Source organism: Anolis carolinensis, chromosome 2 (assembly GCF_035594765.1).
Source record: "Anolis carolinensis isolate JA03-04 chromosome 2, rAnoCar3.1.pri, whole genome shotgun sequence".
In the NCBI taxonomy this organism is placed as follows: Eukaryota; Metazoa; Chordata; class Lepidosauria; order Squamata; family Dactyloidae; genus Anolis; species Anolis carolinensis.
The window spans coordinates 285,458,904-285,469,390 of record NC_085842.1 but is presented as its reverse complement, the minus strand read 5'-3'; the positions used below and the strand labels follow the sequence as shown (position 1 = coordinate 285,469,390).

Genomic DNA, 10,487 nt, shown 5'->3' with positions numbered 1-10,487 from the left:
ATGCTGAGACTAGGTTTCCCCTAACCCTCCTATTTTAGCTACGACTCCAAATTGACACCTCACAGTTGTCAGTCTGTTTGCCTTCCTATGAACATGCCTCCTTCCTTGATTTATCTTTTCTTCCACACTGTTTTGCATTTTTGTGTGCTTTTCTTGTGTGCACAAGTGACATACTTTTCTTGTGATTCACCCACTCTGCCAGTCCCCATTTGGCCTCTTTGATCAGCCAAGAAAGGCAAGGATCTAGAGCACATCGCTATCTCTCACTTCTCCTAAGATCCTGTCCACATCCTCAGGCTGCACAAATTGAAAGGTATCCATCAACACTGGACAAGCAGGAGCCACAGTTGCAAGCACTGGAACTGTATTGATAACAGCATCCAAGTTAGAGCGGATCTGAGCAACTTTATCTGCAGAGTGACACACCAGTTCTTCACAGTGGGCTGCTGAATGGTTGGTATTTTCCCCTTGAGGACCAGTATATAATAGCTTCTCTGGGTAGTTCTTTGCAGATGCAATGCTGGCAGGAAAAAATGATCTATTTGCTGCCTTCATTGCAGTGGAGTAGACTTGCAAATATGTTCTAGCCCAAGCTCTGTCAGATTCATTTAGAGTCTTCCACTAACATGGCTCTAGTCTCTGTCTCATTTGCTTCATTGCCCCCAACTCCTTGGAAAAGCAGGGGGTTGATTTGGCTCTGCTCCATAAGAGGAGATATTCAGGACTGACTGTGTCCATTGCCCTGGCCATTTCCCCACTCCAGAGTCAGCCAGAGCTTTGACAGAATTGCTTGCTGAGGTGACAGGAAAATCCCCAAGATCCATGAGGAATCCATCCAGCTCCATCAGCCAAATCGGCCTCACACCACTGTGGAGGTTTGAGTCCCAATGATTCTACACCTGACTCACTGGGACTCAAAATGATAATGATCAATCCATGAGAATAGAACTGTGGAAAGTTCCTCCAAACTACCATCACCCCATCCCGCACAGAAAACAAGATCCAAAGTGTTCCCAGCAGTGAGAGTAGGATCAGATATCACTTGGGACAGACACATGGTAGCCATGGAGGCCTGAGCCACTCCTGACAGGGCACTCTCGGCATTGATGTTGAATTCTCCCAGTACTAGTAGCTGGTATACAGCTCATTTTAAGAAGTCTCTGAAAAGTTTGAGTTCAGCTGAAAATACACTGCAGCAAATGCGAGTGGGTCTCAGATCCAGGGCAAAAATGGATTGCAAAATGTAGAGTGCATTGTTGACATCCGCCCTTGGTGATGCATAGTAAAGAATCCCAAACTCTGGCTGCTGAAAAAGATCCATGCGGGTGGCTGGGTGGCAGGGGGCTAATTGATCCCCTGGGAGGGGTAATCGATTACCTCCACTGCTGTCACTTTCCATCTTATTTTTACCCCATATGCCTCTGGTGTACCAAATGCACATCTCTCCCAGAAAAGGAGAAAAAAAACCCATTACATGTAATCACCCAAGCCAATGTAATCACCAAGCTGGCTGACGATGAGGGATGGGAGAAATTTTGCCTCAAGTCCCAAAAGGAAAAGAGTTTGGAGGAACATTGAGGCCAGCATTAAATATCTATTTAGGCGCAGAGACTTAAGCGTGCCACACTAGGTCATCCTTGTTGTATTCTCAAGGGCATGGCTATGTGACCAAAATGTATCAAAGAGACCGGAGAGGAAAGGGATTGGTTAATGGAAGGAGCACTTATCCCCTTTCTTCCCCCACCCTCCCGCTTTGCTCCTCGTATGACCTGTAATTTTGTCGCAGCACAAACTGCTTGTTCACTTTACACTTCTTGGCTCCTGGGCTTGCAGGACGTGTCTGGCTTCGGCTTCAAGGTCAGTTGGACTCCCGTCTGTTTATTTGCCCTGAGCGCTGACATTTGAAAGGGGAAAGTTATTTAAAATGGACTCAAAAATGCCAAAGATTGTAGCCTTTTGGGAGACAGAGCTTGCTGATTTGCATAAGTGCTCCAAACACCGGCAGTGATATTTTGTCAGATCGCACTGCTTCGGCTCCAAACAGTGATTCTGAAACAAACATGTGAAATATAAGAAAACAAAACCCGCTTTATGCAAATCGTAATAAACATTTCTACAGGCAACCTGTTGAATAGACAGTTTTGAAATGTCAACCCTGTCCATAAATGTCTTGTATTAATATGAGAGAGATGATAAAGTATTGTGATGTCTTCTTTATTGTTGGAAAACAACAGTACACGAGAACAGAATCGTATATTACTTGATTCCTGCCCAGAATGGTTTCTGCCTGAATTACCCAGCATCTTAGATTTTAGTGAAGAGTATTATTAACTTGTGTACCTTGTTTTTAATTTTTCATTTAATCAACTATTGTTGTCTTAGTTTAGTAAGAAACAGTATAATCCCACAAGCTCCTGTCCTCAGGTCTGCTCTCTTCCCTTTCAAAGGCATGTTGCATTATTTCATTAGTTCATATATAAGAACATTTTTGTACCAGAGAATCATTGTTGGTTGCCTTCAAGTGTTTTCTAACTTACGGTGACCCCAAGATGATTTATAACAACCCCATCAGAGAGTTTTCTGAGCTGAAAGTTTGTGATTTGCTCAGGGTCACCGAGTGGGTTTCCATGGCTGAGCAGAGAATTGAATCCCAGTCTGCAGATTTGTGGTCCAACAATCAAACCACCGGCACAGTCCTCAAGTTGCCGTTCTAAACACACATATTTGAGACTAAGCAGCTTTAAACACAACAAGACTTAATTTCTGGAAAACCACATTTAGGATTACACTGGTAAAACGTCCCTTTGGGAAAAGGTGACCCGGCTGTCATGTAGTCCAATCTCCCTCTTAACAACAGAGCCAGACAAATGAGCTCCCAGCCACTGATAACCTTTCCATGTACATTTTAAGCCCAATAGGCCTCAGAATGAATATTCCATTTGAACTGGGTTTTTATCACATACCAGACCACGTCCAAATAATTGAAGCAAATGGTTTTATCAGAGTGTGTGTTTCAACAGTATATAGACTACATGCAGATTTGAACTAGTCTGTGCCGTGCTACTTTGAATCATTAAATGCTATCTGATAATAACAGGGCAATGTAAATGCCATTCCATGTTCCTACATACATAATGTAATCTTACACTTAGAAATAAATTCCACTAGTTTCCATGAAGGCTTACTTCCACGTACAAAGATAACAGGATTGCTGTCTAAACAACTAGTAGATTACAATAATGCACAAATGGGATCCCTGAAATTAATTAAGTGCATAAATATTTCAGTTATATCAATGGTAGGCAAGCATTATGAACAAAAATAATATTTAATTTTATGCATATAGGAACATTGCTCCCAGGGTGGTGTTTTAGCAGATATAATAAAATAAAGCTGCAATTATTATATAATAATGGAGAAAATTATGTGTTTGGGTAGATCTTTACTGTTCATGGAATATACTGTTATTGTTGTTGTTTTCGCTGGCCACAATTGAAAATGCAAATTGATTCACATATTAATGTCTTCCTCTTTAGATTATAATCATGCAGTTTCTGAGCAGATGTATAACATTTTGCTCAAACTTAACATGCCTTGAAAAAAGTAAAAAATCACAGAGTTCACAAGATGCATTTCTCTTCCTGTTATGACCGAAATGTAATCTACACCATTTCATAAAGGGCAACCTTCCTGCCCATAGATTTTGTTTCACCATGACAAGCAAAGCAGTCTAATGCTTGCATGTTTCTTCATATTAAGGCAAGAAGAAAATAAATGTGAAAGAAAAAGGGACCAATTTATTTCATCTCTCTACCTCACTCATTTCTCTTTTGGCAGGGTTGCTTTTAGGCTTCTCTAGCTTCAGTGGGTTAACATGTGACCTGCAGTTTATAGATTCACTGGGCTTAATCTGACACCATGTGAACATGCCAGCCAAGAGAGCAACTGTCCCTGGAAAATGCTGCCATTAGGAGAGGTGAAAACTCTAGGTCAGCTTGGAGAGACCTGGTAGAAGTAATAACAGGGAGTCTTTGCTGTTCCTAAATTGCAAATAGGAGATATCAAGGCTCAGGAGTAGAAGAAAGCAGATCCTCCTTTGGAAGGTGGGGTGGAGAGGTTTAATTGTGCTGAGCAAACAGTGAGGAAGTGTCCTTTCAATGTTAAATGTTACAGGCTGCGCAAATCTAATATGAGAGGCTCATGTTTCAGGACTTAGCACCAGTTGCTAAAAGTGAGTATGCGACTTCGTATGAGACACGGGAAATATTATCTTTTTGGACTACCAGAATCCTCCAGACAGCATGGCCAGTAGTTATCCCATTTGAGAAATTGTGTCATTCGTACTTCAGAAAAATAATTTTCGCAACCTTGTTACCTAATTTTCCTCAGATCTGTATGTTAGTGTCTGCAAAACGCTTAGAATCCCACTCCAACCCTGTGCAAATTGACAGTAGGTGAAACTGGGTGGTGGGTGGGATTTGGAGCATTCAAGTTTTTGCTGATCTCCACGGTGCAGCAGGCAGCAGGGGTGACAGACAAAGGTGAAGTAGTTCTCCAAGTGTGGGCTGGAGTTCATTTTAATGACTCCTCCACGGCAGTAACAGCAGGAGCAGTAAGTACAATTCTCTGCCATTGTCACATCAATGCAACTTAGCTAGATTTCTTTTACTTGAGATTTTGAAGGCCCTGCAAATGATCTCTCCACCCTCTGTGGGTGACTAGTTGGTACCCGATTTTGACATACTTTTAAGACACAAGACAGATCCTACTATTACACCAATCATGTGGTAAAGTGGGGTCTGTGTCCCATATGGAATGCCCAGCACCATCTTTGCCCCCCAATTTGCTCTAAAGACTCAAAATGCTCCCAAATACTCCTTCACTTTGAAAAAATGGTGGCTGAATTACTCCTGCCCTATGTTTTTTTTTTAAAAAAAAAAACCACCCAAAAAGCCCCAAAATGTGGTTTCTCTTGTTCTTTTTGATTGAGATCAGTAAAGAATTCTGGCCTCCAAGTGGCCTTAATGCCACTGTAAGTCACTACAAAGATGCCAACATATTTTATAAGTCATAGGACTCTAAGGATTAATGACATGGCTTGAAACTCTCAATAGTAGAAGCAGGGATGCTTTTCTTGAGTGTTGGACCCAATCTAAAGCATAGCGATTAGAAGTAGGTTTTGCTAGTTTGGATACTTAATTTCCCAACTTCTGAAGTTTTTACAGTTAAACCTCCAAACTGGTCTGTTGGGCATTCAATTTTTATTTTATTGAGTGCACGAGCAAGTGTCTGCTTCAGAAGCTTGGCTTACAGCAGATGCACAAATCTGTTTAAAGAAATGCTGGAGAAAGGTGAGAGCTTTCAAGCGTGTGACCTTCTATATTGGCTGGCTGCTATCAGTTTCTTGAAGTTCACATATTGCAGGTCTGGGTGAAGAAATGTTGTTCTACAAAAAGCAATTAAATTTGCTCTGAGTTTTCATTTTCTTTTGTGGCAGTCAGCTTGAAAGGTCATGACAAGAAATTAGCTCTGAGGGCAGTGTTTGAAATCTGTGTACAGAATTAAAACATCATGCTTTGTTTCTAATCACTGTAGTTCCCTATTAATCACTCCCATTTCAAAATGAAGGAATAGGTATTCTGCTGCACAATATACATTAGTTTCTTTTTTAAATGTCTGCTGGCTGAGGTCTAACATTGAACTTCTTTAACATAAATCTACACGGATATAATTGAGCATTACTTGCACTATACCATATAATAATAATAATAATAATAATAATAATAATAATAATAATAATAATAATAATAATAATAAATAATGGGGACTCAGAGCGGCTTACATGGGGACCACTGATCTTTTGAATTGTACAAGTGACATTGTACAACTGGTTGTGTATCTGTCATTAGCTTCCACATCATCCCATTTTCCACTGGGTATGCACAAGGGGTATTTTTTTACAATCCCAGTGAATCAAGGGATATATTGAAACCACTGGCAATTATGTACCATCTGACAATGTGTCATTATATCTTCAATAGTTACTCATGCAAAACTATGAATCAACCATGGCTACAATGGCCAAAAAACATTTTCAATCACACATGGAAGGTTAAATATGCCTGTGCATTACAAGATTTAGGTCATTGTGTGGAATCAGGACTACACCTACTGCAATCAAAATAACATTGAGTTGTATGATTGAAGTTCCTAGGACAGTGGTTCTCAACCTGTGGGTCCCCAGGTGTTTTGGCTTACAACTCCCAGAAATCTCAGCCAGCTGTTATGATTTCTGGGAGTTGAAGGCCAAAACATCTGGGGAACCACAGGTTGTGATCCACTGTCCTAGGATCTCCTTGGCAGTCCATATGGACAGCTGTGCTGACTGTATTCAATAGCAATGTTTCTAAGCTCTGGTCTTATCATTGGCATTTCCTCATGGTAGGGCAAGGAGATAATCCTACATGTGGGTCAGTCTAAGGATAATGCACATTTCTTACAATGAACTTGTCTCCCCTCCCATACCGGGTTGCCTCAGAGTTACAGGTTTCAACAATTAAAAGTAGACATTAAATCCTTATTTCTAATGATTGATTGTAAAACTTAGCACATGGTACAAAAGATATGGAGATGGGGAAAGCATATGCATTTCATCACTGGAGAGAATGACTCTCCAAAATATGCTATACATGATCTAGTTTGACCTTCAAACAGTGCAGGAAATGCCAGTCAGAACTGGTCAGCCTTTCTCAACCTTATTTGTTTCAGATGTTTGGGATTAAAACTCCCATCATCTCCAGGTTTAGGGAAAGCTAGTATAGAGAAATGATACTAGATTAATTAGGTTGCCAATATAAGAACATTTCCTATATGCCTGTCCTTGAGCTAGTTTATGCATATTCTAAATATAACGCTAAAAATAGAATTGATATTATTTAGGCTTTTGAATCTTAGAAAAGAAGATAACCATCTGAGCTGCATCTTATAAGCATTCTATTTTATTTTTCTTGGAAAGTTTGACGTCGTCCTCACTACCACTTTATAAAATACAATGGCCATGAAATCTCAGAAATATCATACAAACAAAGGGAAAGTTGTTGTATCTCCTTCTGGAATAGACCCAGAATGCTTGTGGATTTATTAGCTAGGACGACTGTAGAGTTCACTAGTCTTTTCCCTGCTGCAGAGTCCACAAAGAACCAAGAACAGGATTTAACAACCTTTGAAAATAGTCACACTTGTCTTTGGCAAGACTCATCCAGCCCACAATAGGTTCTGAATGTATGATGTCATGTAGAATTCAGTTTATATGCTGCTACTGTCTCCAGGCACCATGATTATATACCTATTGTTGACAAGATGCTTTCAGATTATTTTGGTTGGTTGTGCATTTAAGTAAATCAGATCAAATTTGCCAAATCTTCACTGTTGAATGTTTTTAGGTTGAATGTTTTTATGGTGAATGTTTTTATGATGAATGTTTTCTATTGTGGAATATTTTAAATTGTAAGTCGCTCGGAGCACTCTGGTGGAGAGCGACTAATTAAGAAATAAAGTGAAGTGAAGTGAAGATTATTTCCCCGATATTCATATCAGATTTCATCTCTTCCCAACTCCAAAATTGGCTAAAACAAGAGGGACGGGGGGGTCACCCTGCAATTTAGACAAGACAGGAGACCTGTGCGTGACCTCACCTGTCCAACAACCTCAAACCTGACCCATCTTTAACTGATGGGGGATGCTACAGTATTACTTTGTTGGTGCTAAAACAGATTCAGTTGCTATTCCTGTTTGGTACTATATGTTGGATGTGGGGGTAAGGATTTGCTCTCCTTTGTGTCAGATAGCAAAATGTATTGGGCTGGCTTTGCAGATATTTTATGTGCAAAGAATGAATTTATTACAACAGAGGGCATTTTGGTGCCAGGCTTCTTTTCCGCAGTTCAATGTTCATTATGATATTGGAACAGAGCCGAATTAATGTGTTATGTGGTAACCGTTTAGGTGTCAGGAGGAGAGAAAACCTGCTACTATGCTGTCACACACACAACAGGTACAAATACCTGAAAAGTGTTTGTATGCAACAGAGAGAACAAAGTCGATAGTGTGAATTTTCATAGAATATGGCTGTACCTGTCAGGACCCAGGCTGCAGAGCACCAATAACCATACACAGAGGCCAGAATCTATCTAATATCTTTATTGAGGAAATATATAAAGTTAATAAAAACAAGTGTAGAATATAGTTCAGAAGTAGACCTTTCAGGAAAGGTCAAATATAGTCCAGGAAAACAATGTCCAATATGAGATATTAAAGTCCAAAGTTGTAATCCAATAACCGAAACACACACTTTGCCAAGCAAAGTGAGGGGAAATGACAAGGTCCTTTAGTCCATGGAGCTTGATGCAAGGCTGGGGAGCAAACTAGATTCTTGGCAAACAAGGCTTGATTCAAGGCAACAAGAAGCGAGGAGCAAGAACAGGGTCCGTGGCGAAATCCGTGGCGAGGTCCGGGGAACAAGGCAGGGCTGGAACGAGAGCAAGGTCCTGGAAACTGGAGTAGCGTAGTCCACACACAATCTACTTCCGAAGCTGACGAATTGACTCCGCAAGGAATCCTTTGTGGCCAAGCATCTATATAGGATCTTGTTTTCCCGCCAAAGCACACTTCCTCTGGGGAACAAGAACCGAAACCTATACTGTCCAGATGCAGGACTCCTTAAACTTTCCCAAGGGAAACAGACTTAATCATCTAATTGTCTGGCAGCTATCCGGGCGCTTCGGCGAGTCGCCTCCCGCGCGTGTCTATCTTGATTATAATAAAGACGGCGAGAAAATGGGGGAGATTTCTCCTCAAGGCTTGTTTGTCTGACTTCTTGTGGGCAAACATCCTGCAGCTGCAAGGGCTCCAAATCTGGCAGAAACGGTGGGAAACCCAAGTTTTCCTCTTCATCTGTCACAACAGTACTAGGAACGGGACTACATGGCCCATAAGTCATCACAGTACCTGTAGTATAGAATTAATGCGGATTGACGCCACTTAAACTGCCATGGCTCAATGTTATGAAATTCTGGAAGTTTTAGAATTCTCTGCCAAAGATTATTGGTAGCTCTTATGATTTCTTGGTATTGAGCTATGGCAGTTAAAGTTGTGTCAAACTGCATTAATTTTACACTGTAGCTGCATTCTAAATCTGCTTCCTCAAATGGATGTCAAGTCTATGTAAACTTATGCTACCAACTGCATTATCTTATCTTTAAGGTGCTCCAATATCCATCAGCATACAAATATCTCAGACTAACATGGCTACTATATATTCTGATGTATTAGTTGACCTCATGTACATATAAGTTGAGAGCCCGTTTTGGGCCCAAATTAAGGATTTTGTTATGACCCATGGATAAGTTATTCAACAAAGAGATTAAAACACCAGTTCCAATTCAGTGGGCCAGCCACTCCAGTTACATCATTTCCCACCCAGTCATTCAAAAAGGATATATGGCAGAGAGAGTAGAGGAAGTTAGTGCTCTTTTTCGATTCCACTGAGATGGACTAAGCTCTTGCCTTGGACCACTCAGAAGAGGAGATGGTTACTTTTTTTGGTAATATTTAAGATATAGTACTCAGATTGATATGTGGATAAGTCACTCCAGGTTTTTGGAGTTGATGTTTTGACTAAATCTTCTAGACTTATGCATGAGTATAGGGTATGTCTCTAAACAGTACTTGTTAGTATACTTTCAAATTAAATAATAACCATAGAAACATCTAAAAAACTACTCATCTTTTGTTAATTTTAGCACATCTGAAAGCCACTATAGGACCTGCCCTGAATATTTTCCCTTGTTTTGCACTCACTTCATTCCCACATGCCCATCTATGCAAGTGTACCTACTATCAGACCTCCTTGTACTCTACTCCCACTTCTATTTTTCTGTGCCTTCTGTTATGTCTGCCTCTTGTGTGGGAACACGGGTTAATTTTAGATGCTTGTTCAGAGTGAAGGTTGATGAAACTGGCATAGGGGTGAGAATCAAGGCAGCTCCGTTTGCTCCAGGCTTAGGTGTTATGCCAGTTAATGTCATGAAAGGTTAAGGGCACATCACACATTAAATAAGCCATTGGAAAAAGAATCAAGGGGCTATCAGCCAGTTGCTATTTTATAAAGTACAGAGCATCTTCATTTGAATGATGTTACGATCAGTACTCTAAACAAAACAAATGGGTGGCAAAAGTAAGTTATCATTCCCAGTACCTTGGACAGGGTATGATACTTATATTGGTTTGAAATGCACATATTTCCTCATATATTGAACCCATTTAGTTTTCCAAGTGAAGGGGAATGAAATAGCCTCCATGCTGAAAAACCAATTCACCATACCAAAGAAATGACTATGGATTTTTAAAATAATGCTGTCTATCACACAATAACACGTAGATTTTGGACACTGGCAATTTTGCGCACAAATCACACCTGGGACAAAATA

The 10,487-nt window shown here is 40.3% G+C and overlaps 1 protein-coding gene across 1 annotated transcript in view; it reads left to right on the top strand.

The window, feature by feature from the left end:
* The first annotated feature begins 1,711 nt into the window (after window positions 1-1,711).
* Window positions 1,712-10,487, top strand: part of ckmt2 (creatine kinase, mitochondrial 2) — a 36,849-nt gene continuing 28,073 nt past the window's right edge. The window contains exon 1 of the mRNA XM_003216273.3: window positions 1,712-1,857. The gene's annotated coding sequence lies outside the window, so the exon portion shown is untranslated. The remainder of the gene's footprint in view (window positions 1,858-10,487) is intronic.